General features: G+C 43.0%; 1 long non-coding RNA gene across 1 annotated transcript; it reads left to right on the forward strand.

The window, feature by feature from the left end:
* Positions 1 to 2417: 2417 nt before the first annotated feature.
* Positions 2418 to 5487, forward strand: LOC129631820 (uncharacterized). The gene is made up of 3 exons (XR_008704189.1): positions 2418 to 2560; positions 2857 to 3013; positions 3199 to 5487. It is a non-coding gene; the product is annotated as an uncharacterized LOC129631820 (long non-coding RNA).
* Positions 5488 to 9966: the final 4479 nt, after the last annotated feature.

Here is a 9966-nt window from a genome sequence, read left to right on the forward strand (position 1 = left end):
CACACGAAAAGATTTCAGTATCACTAAAACTTCCTGCTGCTGCGGCTGCTAAGTCGCTTCAGTCGTGTCCGACTCTGTGCGACCCCATAGATGGCAGCCCACCAGGCTCCCCTGTCCCTGTGATTCTCCAGGCAAGAACACTGGAGTGGGTTGCCATTGCCTTCTCCACACTAAAACTTACAGAAATTCAAATCAAAACTACAATGAAGGTATCACCACACTCCGATCGGAATGGCCATTGGTAAAAAGTCTGCAAACAATAAATGCTGGAGAGGGTGTGGGGAAACGGGAACCCTCAGCATGGAGGAACAGGGTGGAGGTTCCTCAAACAAGTGAAAAGACAATGAAATCACTACACTGCTTAACCCCATGCAGAAAAACATACACCAAATCAATTAGAGATCTAAATGGAGGGATGGATACTATAAAGCTCTTGAGGAAAATATACAGAACATGCCTTGATATAAATCGCAGCCAGTTCTTTTTGGATTCATTCTTAGAATAATACAATAAACAAATGGGACTTGATTAACCTTAAAAGCATTTGAGCATCAGGGTAAACCATAAATGAAAGAAAAAGACAACCCTCGGAATGGGTGGGGAAAAAAGTGTTTGCAAATGGAGATACAAGGAATTCTCCAAAGCATGCACACAGTCCATGCAGCTCAATTTAAAGAAAAAAAAAAAAAAAGACAATCGAAAAGTGGGCCAAAGATCAAAATGGGCGTTTCTCCAAAGAAGACATCCAGGTGGACATAAAGTACACAAAAAGATGCTCAGCGTCCCTAATCATTAGAGAAATGCAAATCACAAGTTCAATGACATATCACTTCCCACCAGTCAGCATGGCCATCTCAAAAATTCAACAATAAATGCTGGAGGGGGTGTGGAGAGAAGGGAACCCTCCTCCCCCGGTGGGGGGGAATGTAAGTCAGTGCATCCAGTCTGAAGAACAGTATGGAGGGGCTTTCAGACACTCAGCAACGAAGAGCCACGTACCCCAACCATCCCATGCCTGGGCATGGATTCTGGGGAAACCAAATTTTGAAGATACTGCACACCAACAATCATGGCAGCACTGGATACAATCGCCAAGATACAAAAAAACCTAAGTGTAGAAGGACAGGTGACCGTTTAAAGAAGCCGGAACACAGACACACAAAGCTTCCAGTCACAGGGAAGAGTCAGAGACGTCACACTAGGGGAAGTAAGTGAGACAAAGTATCACCTGTTATGGCTTCTAGGTGGAATCCAAACATGGAAACAAATCAACTTCTTTACAAAACAGTAACAGCTTCATACACTTAGTAAAGAAACTTGTTACCAAAAAGGAAAGGCCAGGTGCAGGGAGAAATATATGTTGAGAAAAACATATACACACTGCTGCTGCTGCTGCTAAGTCGCTTCAGTCCTGTCCGACTCTGTGCGACCCCATAGACGGCAGCCCACCAGGCTTCGCCGTCCCTGGGATTCTCCAGGCATGAATATACACACTACTAGTTATAAAATAATCCATAAGGACCCACTGTAGAGCCCAAGGAACCCTACTTTGACTCTGCAAATAACCTATATGCGAAGAAGAACCCCCCCCAACATATATACATCTATGTATAAATGAATAACGTTGCTTTACACATTAAAAAAAAAAACAACCCACAACAGTGCAAATCACCTATATACTCGAATTCAAAATAAACATAACAGTAAAGAAAGAAAGACAAAAGAACTGCTGACTCTGTTCCCCTCGGGCCTTGGGCACCTGGGCTGGCATCCCACTCCTGGAGCCTGAGCAGGCTGGGTCCCCAGGCGGGGCTGTCCTGGGGCTGAGGGCGCTGGGGAGGATATGCCAGCCAATAAGCCCCCAACCCCGCTGGACATGGACTTCCTGTTCCCCTCTGCATGAGTCCACAATCTCCAGATCCTGTGGGACCCTCCTGCAGCAGAACTAAATCTAGTGCTCCCAAAGGATGGTGGGGTCTCTGGGCTGGAAGAGCTTTGCAAAGTGCCCCGGGCCCCGTGTCTCCTGATGGTGGGGTTCCCACCTCCAGCCTCCTTCCTTAGGGTCACCCCACTGAGAGGACAGGTCCCTCTGCAGAGTGGTGTTGCAATCATTGGGATCGCCTGGGGGATGAAGGGTAAGGGGGAAGAAGTAAGGAGACACAAGCCTTAGGGCTTCCCAGGTGGCGCTAGTGGTAAAGAATCCATCTGCCAATGCAGGAGACATAGGAGAAGCGGGTTCAATCCCTGGGTCGGGAAGATCCCCAGGATGGATTCTCATTGACAACCCGGAAACCGGATTTGCCCTAAGGCTCTGGTTGCCCAGGTAACCAGAGCGGGCATGAAGAAATGCTGCCACCTTGTGGTCATTCCCCGTAACAACCACTTGAAAACCCGGGCTGTTGGGCTCGCCTCTAAATGACAACAGCCCTAAAGAAATCTTCCAGGGTAAATCACATGAAGAGAACTCAAAACAGGGCTGACTGTCAAGAAGCCACTTTCCAGAGGTTAACTGTACTCGCCCGTAGAAGGTAAAAAGCCCATGGAAAGATACTCAATATCAGTAAGTATTAAAGAAATGCAAATTAAAACTACCAAGAGCCATCTTCTCACACAGCTCAGAACGGCCATCCTCAAAAGATCGTCGAAGCTTAAGTGCTGCCGAGGGCGAGGGGAACAGAGAACCCTTCTACACCGTGGGCAGGGTTGTAAATGGGTGGGTGCAGCCACGAAGGAAAATATCTGGAGGCTCCTTGAAACACGAAATAGAGAGTTACCACGTTTTCCAGCAATACCACTCCTTGCTTTGATCTGGAAAAAAATCCTAATTCAAAAGAATATGTACATTTCTATTTTCAGGGCAGCACTACTCACAATAGCCAAGTCAGAGCATTAACCAAAATATCCATCGACTGAAAAATGAAGACGAACTGGCCCATCTATACAGTGGAATACACTCAGAAAAAAAACTACCATGAGCAGCAGCATGGATGTACTGAGAGATTATCACACTGAGGTATGAGACCAAAGACAAACATCCTAAAAGAGTACTTAGAGGTGGAAGCCAGAAATTCATGCAAATGAAATAATTTGCAAATAGACTCAGAGTTTAAAAAACCAACTCATGATTTTTTTTTAAAACGTTGCAGGAGGGATACACTAAGAGGAATTAAAATGCTCCCATTACTACGTATCAAACAGGTAATCTACAAGGACCAGCTGAAGAGCTCAGCAAGTTGAAGGAAACACACTGTGATAACCTTCACGAGAAAAGATCCCCCAAAAGAACAGCGGTACATCTGTTTATGACTGAATCAAGTTCCTGTACGCCTAAAACAAACAGAGTCAGAAATCAACTCTATTAGAAAAAAATAAATTACCAAAAAAAGTGGAGGATGAAAAATGCTGCCCCCTTGTGGCTGCTTTTGGTAACAACAACTGAAAAACCTGTGCTGACCAGTCCTTCAGGGATGTTAAGTAAAATACGCCTGTTCTCAACAAATGTCCTGGGATAGGTCCTGGAAAAGATTTCAAAACAGGGCAGATGGTCAAGAGGCCAACTTAACTTGTTAATAGCCAGGACAGAGGACAGGGAGGAGGGTCCTTAAACAAGCAAAAAGAGAATGAAATTACAACACTCCCTAACCATTTAAAGAAAAACTCCAAATTAGTTAAAGAACTAAATGGAGAGACAATTACTCCCTACCATTAGAGGAATGCATAGGAAAAACAGGCTTTGACATAAATCACAGCAAATTCCCTCTGGATCCACCTCTTGGAATAAGGAAAAAATAGAAATAAAACCTCAACAAGGGACCTCATTAACCTTAAAAGCACTCACACAGCAAGGGAAACCATAACGAAAGAAAATGACAACTCTCAGAGTGGGAAAAAAGTTTACAAGCAAATATATCAACAAGTAATTCATCTGCAAAACAAGCAAACAGCGCCTGCAGCTCAATTAAAAAACAACAACAACAACACAACAGAAATGGGCCAAAGATCTAAATCGGTATTTTTTGAAAGAATGTATCCAGATCGCTATAAGGCACATGAAAAGATGCTTCACATCCCTAATGATTGGAGAAATGCAAATCAAAATGACAACGAGGTATCAGCTAAAATCACTGAGAGTGAGTATCCTCCAAAAGGTCTACAAAGATTAAACTGCCAGGAGCATTCGGAAAAGGAATCCTTCTACCCTGGGGGCAGGGATGTAAATGATGGGTGTGGCCAAGAAGGAAACCAGCATGGAGATTCCTTAAAACACTAAGGGAGTTACTAACGGCCTGGAAGCCAACTCCTTGCCTTAGATCCGGAAAAAAATAAAAAAATTAAATGATATGTGCATGTACCCTTATTTTTAGGACAGCAATATTGACTATATCGAAGACAAGAGTGTTAAACAAAATGTCCATCGATACAGAAATGAAGGTAACTGGTCCATCTAGACACCGGAATACATTCAACCAGCAACAGAAAGAGAAAGTGGCATGGGCAGCAGCATGGATGGACCGAGGGGACCTAAGGAAAACACACCTCTCCTCAACCTGTGTCCTCGGGTGGGTCCGGGGAAAAGAGTTCAGAACAGGGCAGACGGTCAAGAGGCCAATCTTGAAAGGCGGATTTTAATCACAGTTTTTTTTTTTTAATCAAACGGAAACCTTTCAATATGAAGTAATTTTAGAGAAATTCAACTAAAAACTACAACTAGGAATGAGCTAGTCCCAGTCAGAATGGCTAGTGTCAAAAACTCTACAAACAGTAAATGCTGGAGGGGTTTTGGAGAAAAATCAATTCTCCTACATTGATGCTAGTAATGTTAATTGTTGACAGCATGACAGAAGATGGTGTGGGAGGCTCCTGAAACAAGCGAAAAGTGAATGAAATTGCATTTCTCCCTAACCTCATACAGAAAAGAAACTCCAAATCGATTAAAGAACTAAATGGAGGGATGGATACTCTAAACTTCTTGAGGAAAATATGGGTAAGACAGGTTTTGAAATAAATCACAGCAAGTTCTTGGTTTCCCTCTTAGGATAACAACAACAACAAAAAACCTCAACAAAAGTAACCTCATTAAGTTTAAAAGCTTTAGCACAGCAAGGGCAGCCCTAAATGAAAGAAAAAGACAACTTAAATTGGGGAAAATGGTTACACTTCATTTGGAACACGTGTACACCCGTGGCGGATTCATTTTGATGTATGGCAAAACCAATACAATATTGTAATTAGCTGCCGATTAAAATAAATAAATTTATATTAAAAATAAAAATAAAAACCATTTATTCATCTCCAAAAACCTGCAAACAGTTCATTCAGCTCAACATCAAAAATCAATCAATAGAAAAATAGGCCAAAGATCTAAATACGCCTTTGTCTTCAGCTGGCATCCAGCTGGCCACAAAGCACAATGATTAGCATCACTGTAGAGAAATGCCCATCAAAACTGCAACGAGGTATCAACGCACACCCCTCAGAATGGCCATCTTCCAAAAGCTCTACGAAGATTAAATGACGCGGAAGGCGAGGCAAACAGGAAGTCTTTCTACACTGTGGGCGGGGATGTAAATGAGTGGGGGCGGTAATGAAAGAAAGCAGCGTGAAGATTGCTGAAACACACTAAATATAGTTATTGCATGATCCGGCAAGCCCACCCACATTGCCTTGGATCCGGAGAAAACCATAATTTAAAATGATACTTGCAACCCTATTTTCAAGGCAGCAATATTGACAATATTTAATAGAGAGCTTCCCCAGTGGCTCAGCTGGTAAAGAATCCACCTGCAATGCGGGAGACCTGGGCTCGATCCCTAGGTTGGGAAGATCCCCTGGAGGAGGGCGTAGGAACCCACTCCGGTATTTTTGCCTGGAGAGTCCCCAAGAACAGCAGGGCCTGGCGGGTTACAGTCCATGGGGTCGCAGAGAGTCAGACGCGACTGAGCGACTAAGACCAGCAGAATAAAGAGCATCAGTCGAAATGTCCATCAATAGAGAAGTCAAGTCACTGACCCATCTACACATGGGAATCACTCAGCCGTCAGAAAGAGCGAAAAAATATCCTTGTCAGCAGCATGGATGGACTGAGATTTATCATACTGAGTGAAGTCAGTCAGGAAGGGAAAGAAATATATCACTTACGGGTGGAATCTATAAATTCATACGAATGAAAGAATTTATAAAAAGAAACAGACTCTCAAACTTAGAAAACCAATTTATGATTATTAAAAAAAAAAAAACCAGGTACAGGGAGGGAGACAGTAAGAGGTTGGGATTAACATATACTTACAACGTATTATCAGATAGATAATCCAAAAGGACCTCCTGAATAACACCGAGAAGTCTACCGAACACCCTGAAAGAACCGACCTGGAACAAACCAGAAAAAGAACAGATACAGTTCTCTATATAATTGAATCAAGTTCCTGTAAACCTGAAACAAGCACAACAGCGGAAATCAACTCTACTGCAGATTAGATCAGTCGCTCAGTCGTGTCCGACTCTTTGCGACCCTATGAATCGCAGCACGCCAGGCCTCCCTGTCCATCACCAACTCCCGGAGTTCACTGAGACTCACGTCCATCGAGTCAGTGATGCCATCCAGCCATCTCATCCTCTGTCGTCCCCTTCTCCTCTTGCCCCCAATCCCTCCCAGCATCAGTCTTTTCCAATGAGCCAACTCTTCGCATGAGGTGGCCAAAGTACTGGAGTTTCAGCTTTAGCATCATTCCTTCCAAAGAAATCCCAGGGCTGATCTCCTTCAGAATGGACTGGTTGGATCTCCTTGCAGTCCAAGGGACTCTCAAGAGTCTTCTCCAACACCACAGTTTAAAAGCATCAATTCTTCGGCGCTCAGCCTTCTTCACAGTCCAACTCTCACATCCATACATGACCACAAGAAAAACCATAGCCTTGACTAGACGAACCTTTGTTGGCAAAGTAATGTCTCTGCTTTTCAATATGCTATCTAGGTTGGTCATAACTTTCCTTTCAAGGAGTAAGCGTCTTTTAATTTCATGGCTGCAGTCACCATCTGTAGTGATTTTGGAGCCCATAAAAATAGTCTAACACTGTTTCCACTGTTTCCCCATCTATTTCCCATGAAGTGATAGGACCGGATGCCATGATCTTCGTTTTCTGAATGTTGAGCTTTAAGCCAACTTTTTCACTCTCCACTTTCACTTTCATCAAGAGGCTTTTTAGTTCTACTCCAAGAGAAAATAAATATTAATTTAGCCAACAAAACAAAAGAGCGGAGCGTGATGTGCTGCCCCCTTGTGGCCGCTTTTGGTAACAACAGTGGGAAAACTGCAGCCGGGCACTTAACATGCACCAAGACCGAGGGCTGTAGGAAGATACACCGTCCTCAGCCGATGTCCTCGGTGGGTTGGGGGGAAGATTCAGAACAGGGCCAATGATCACACGGCCGATCTCAAAAGATCCGTTTTACTCACATTGTTTTTAAAAATATCACATGAAAGGCTTTCAACATCGTGAATTGTTACAGAAGTGTAAATCAAAAAAGTACAAGGAGGTATCAGCTCATAACGGTCAGAACGGCCTTTGTCAAAAAGCCTTAAACACGATAAAGGCTGGAGAGGTTGTGGAGAAAAGGGAGCCCTCCTACGCTGATGCTGGGACTGTAAGTTGTTAACAGCCACGATAGAGGACGGAGTGGAGGTTCCTTCAACTTGTGAACAGTGAAAGAATTTACTTCTCTCCCTACAGATGAAGGAATTTCAAATCGAGGAAAGAATTTTATGTAGGGACGATTCCTCTAAGTCTCTTGAGGAAAATATATGCAGAACACACTTTGACATAAATCACAGCAAGTCCTTTTTGGATCTATACTCAGAATTATTAAAAATAAAACTGAAAAATAAAAAGGCACCTCATTAACCTAAAAAGGTTTTGCACAGGAAGGGCAACCCTAAAGCAAAGAAAAAGACAACCCTCAGAATGGGAAAATAAATGTTTGCAACCGAAGTTAAAAATAAGGAATTCGTCTCCAAAGATGCAAACTGCTCACGCAGCTCAAGATAAAAAACAACAACAACAATGAACCTAGCAGGAATACAGGCAAAGATCCAAACGGACATTTTCCAAAGAAGGCATCCAGATGGCCATAGAGCGCGTGAAAAAATGCTCAGGACCACACTTAGAGAAATGTCAATTGAGACCTCAAGGAGGTATCACCTCACACCCCTCAGACAGCCATCCTCCAAACCACCTACAAAGGTTAAATGCTGCGAGAGCGAGGGGAACAGGGACTCCTCCTACACTGTGGGCGGGGAAGGAAATGGGTGGGTGTGGCCACAAGGAAAACAGTAAGGACATTGCTTAAAACACTAAACGTAGACTTACTACCTGATCTGGCAAGGCCACTCCTTGCTTTATATCCAGAGAAAATCATAATTGAAAATGACAGCTGCACCCCTATTTTTAGGGCAGCACTACTGAATCTCCAAGACAGAACATCTACAAAAGGGTCCATCAATAGAGACATACAGAGGAACCTGTCCATCTAAACACCGGAATACACTCAGCCATTGGAACAAATGAAAAAACGTCATTTTCAGGAGCATGGATGGACTGAGAGTTTATAATACTGAATGAAGCCAGTCTGAGAGGGAAAGCAAACTATCACACACGTGGGTAATCGATAAATTCCTTAAATGAACTAATTCATAAGCAGAAACAGACTCACAGATGTAGAAATACAAGTTTACGATTTTTTTTTTAAAGGTTGGGGAAAGGAGACCATAAAAGACTGGGATTAACAGATACACACTACTTGCTGTCAGATCATCCAAATGAACCTAATGAATAGCACAAGGAAGTACAAAACACACTGAAAGAAGCTATATGAGAAAATACTCCGGAAAAGAACAGAATAGATATACCTCGATGTATAACTGAATCAAGTTCCTGTCAACCTAAGACAAACACAGCAGAAATCAACTATACTTCAATCAGATCAGATCAGTCGCTCAGTCTTGTCCGACTCTTTGCGACCCCATGAATCACAGCACGCCAAATTAACAGCAGTAAATAAATTAACTGAAATAAATAATTGTGAAGCATAAGGAAATGCTGCCGCCTTGTGGCCGCTTTTGGGACAACAACGGAAAATCCTGGGCTGACGGCACTTCATATTCACAAGGACTGAGGGGCTCTAAGGAAGAAACACCTGCCTCAAGAAATGTCTTCGGTACGTCCGGGGAAATTTTTCAAAACAGGGCAAAAGATCACGAGGCCGATCTCCGAAGCTCGTTTTACTCACAATGTTATTAAAAATATCTCATGAGAAGCTTTCAACATCGTGAAATGTTATAGAAATGTAAATCAAAACTACAATGAGGCATGGGCTCATACTGGTCAGAATGGACTCTGTCAAAAAGTCTTAGAAAAAAAGGCTGGAGAGGTTGTGGAGAAAAGAGAGCCCTCCTACGCTAATGCTGGGAATGTAAGTTGTTAACAGCCAGGATACAGGACGGGGTGGAGGTTCCTTAAACAAGGGAAAAGTGAAAAAATGTACATCTCTGGCTAACCGCTTACAGACAAACTCCAAATCGATTAAAGAGTTAGCTGGAAGGACAATTACTCTAAACCTCTAGAGGAAAATATAGGCAGTGCACACTTTACATAAACCACAGCAAGATTTTATATATATATATGCTCAGAATTATTCAAAATAAAACTTTTAAAAGGCACTTCATTAACCTGAAAAGATTTTGCACAGGAAGGGCAACCCTGAAGGAAAGACAAAGACAACCATCAGAATGGGAAAATAAATGTTTGCAACCGAAGTGAAAAACAAGGAATTCATCACCAAAGATGCAAAGTGCTCACACAGTGAAAGTGAAAGTCGCTCAGTTGTGTCTGACTCTCTGTGACCCATGGACTGTACAGCCCATGGAATTCTCCAGGCCAGAATACTGGAGTAGGTAGCCTTTCCCTTCTCCAGGG

Source organism: Bubalus kerabau, chromosome 17, assembly GCF_029407905.1.
Source record: "Bubalus kerabau isolate K-KA32 ecotype Philippines breed swamp buffalo chromosome 17, PCC_UOA_SB_1v2, whole genome shotgun sequence".
Classification (NCBI taxonomy): domain Eukaryota; kingdom Metazoa; phylum Chordata; class Mammalia; order Artiodactyla; family Bovidae; genus Bubalus; species Bubalus kerabau.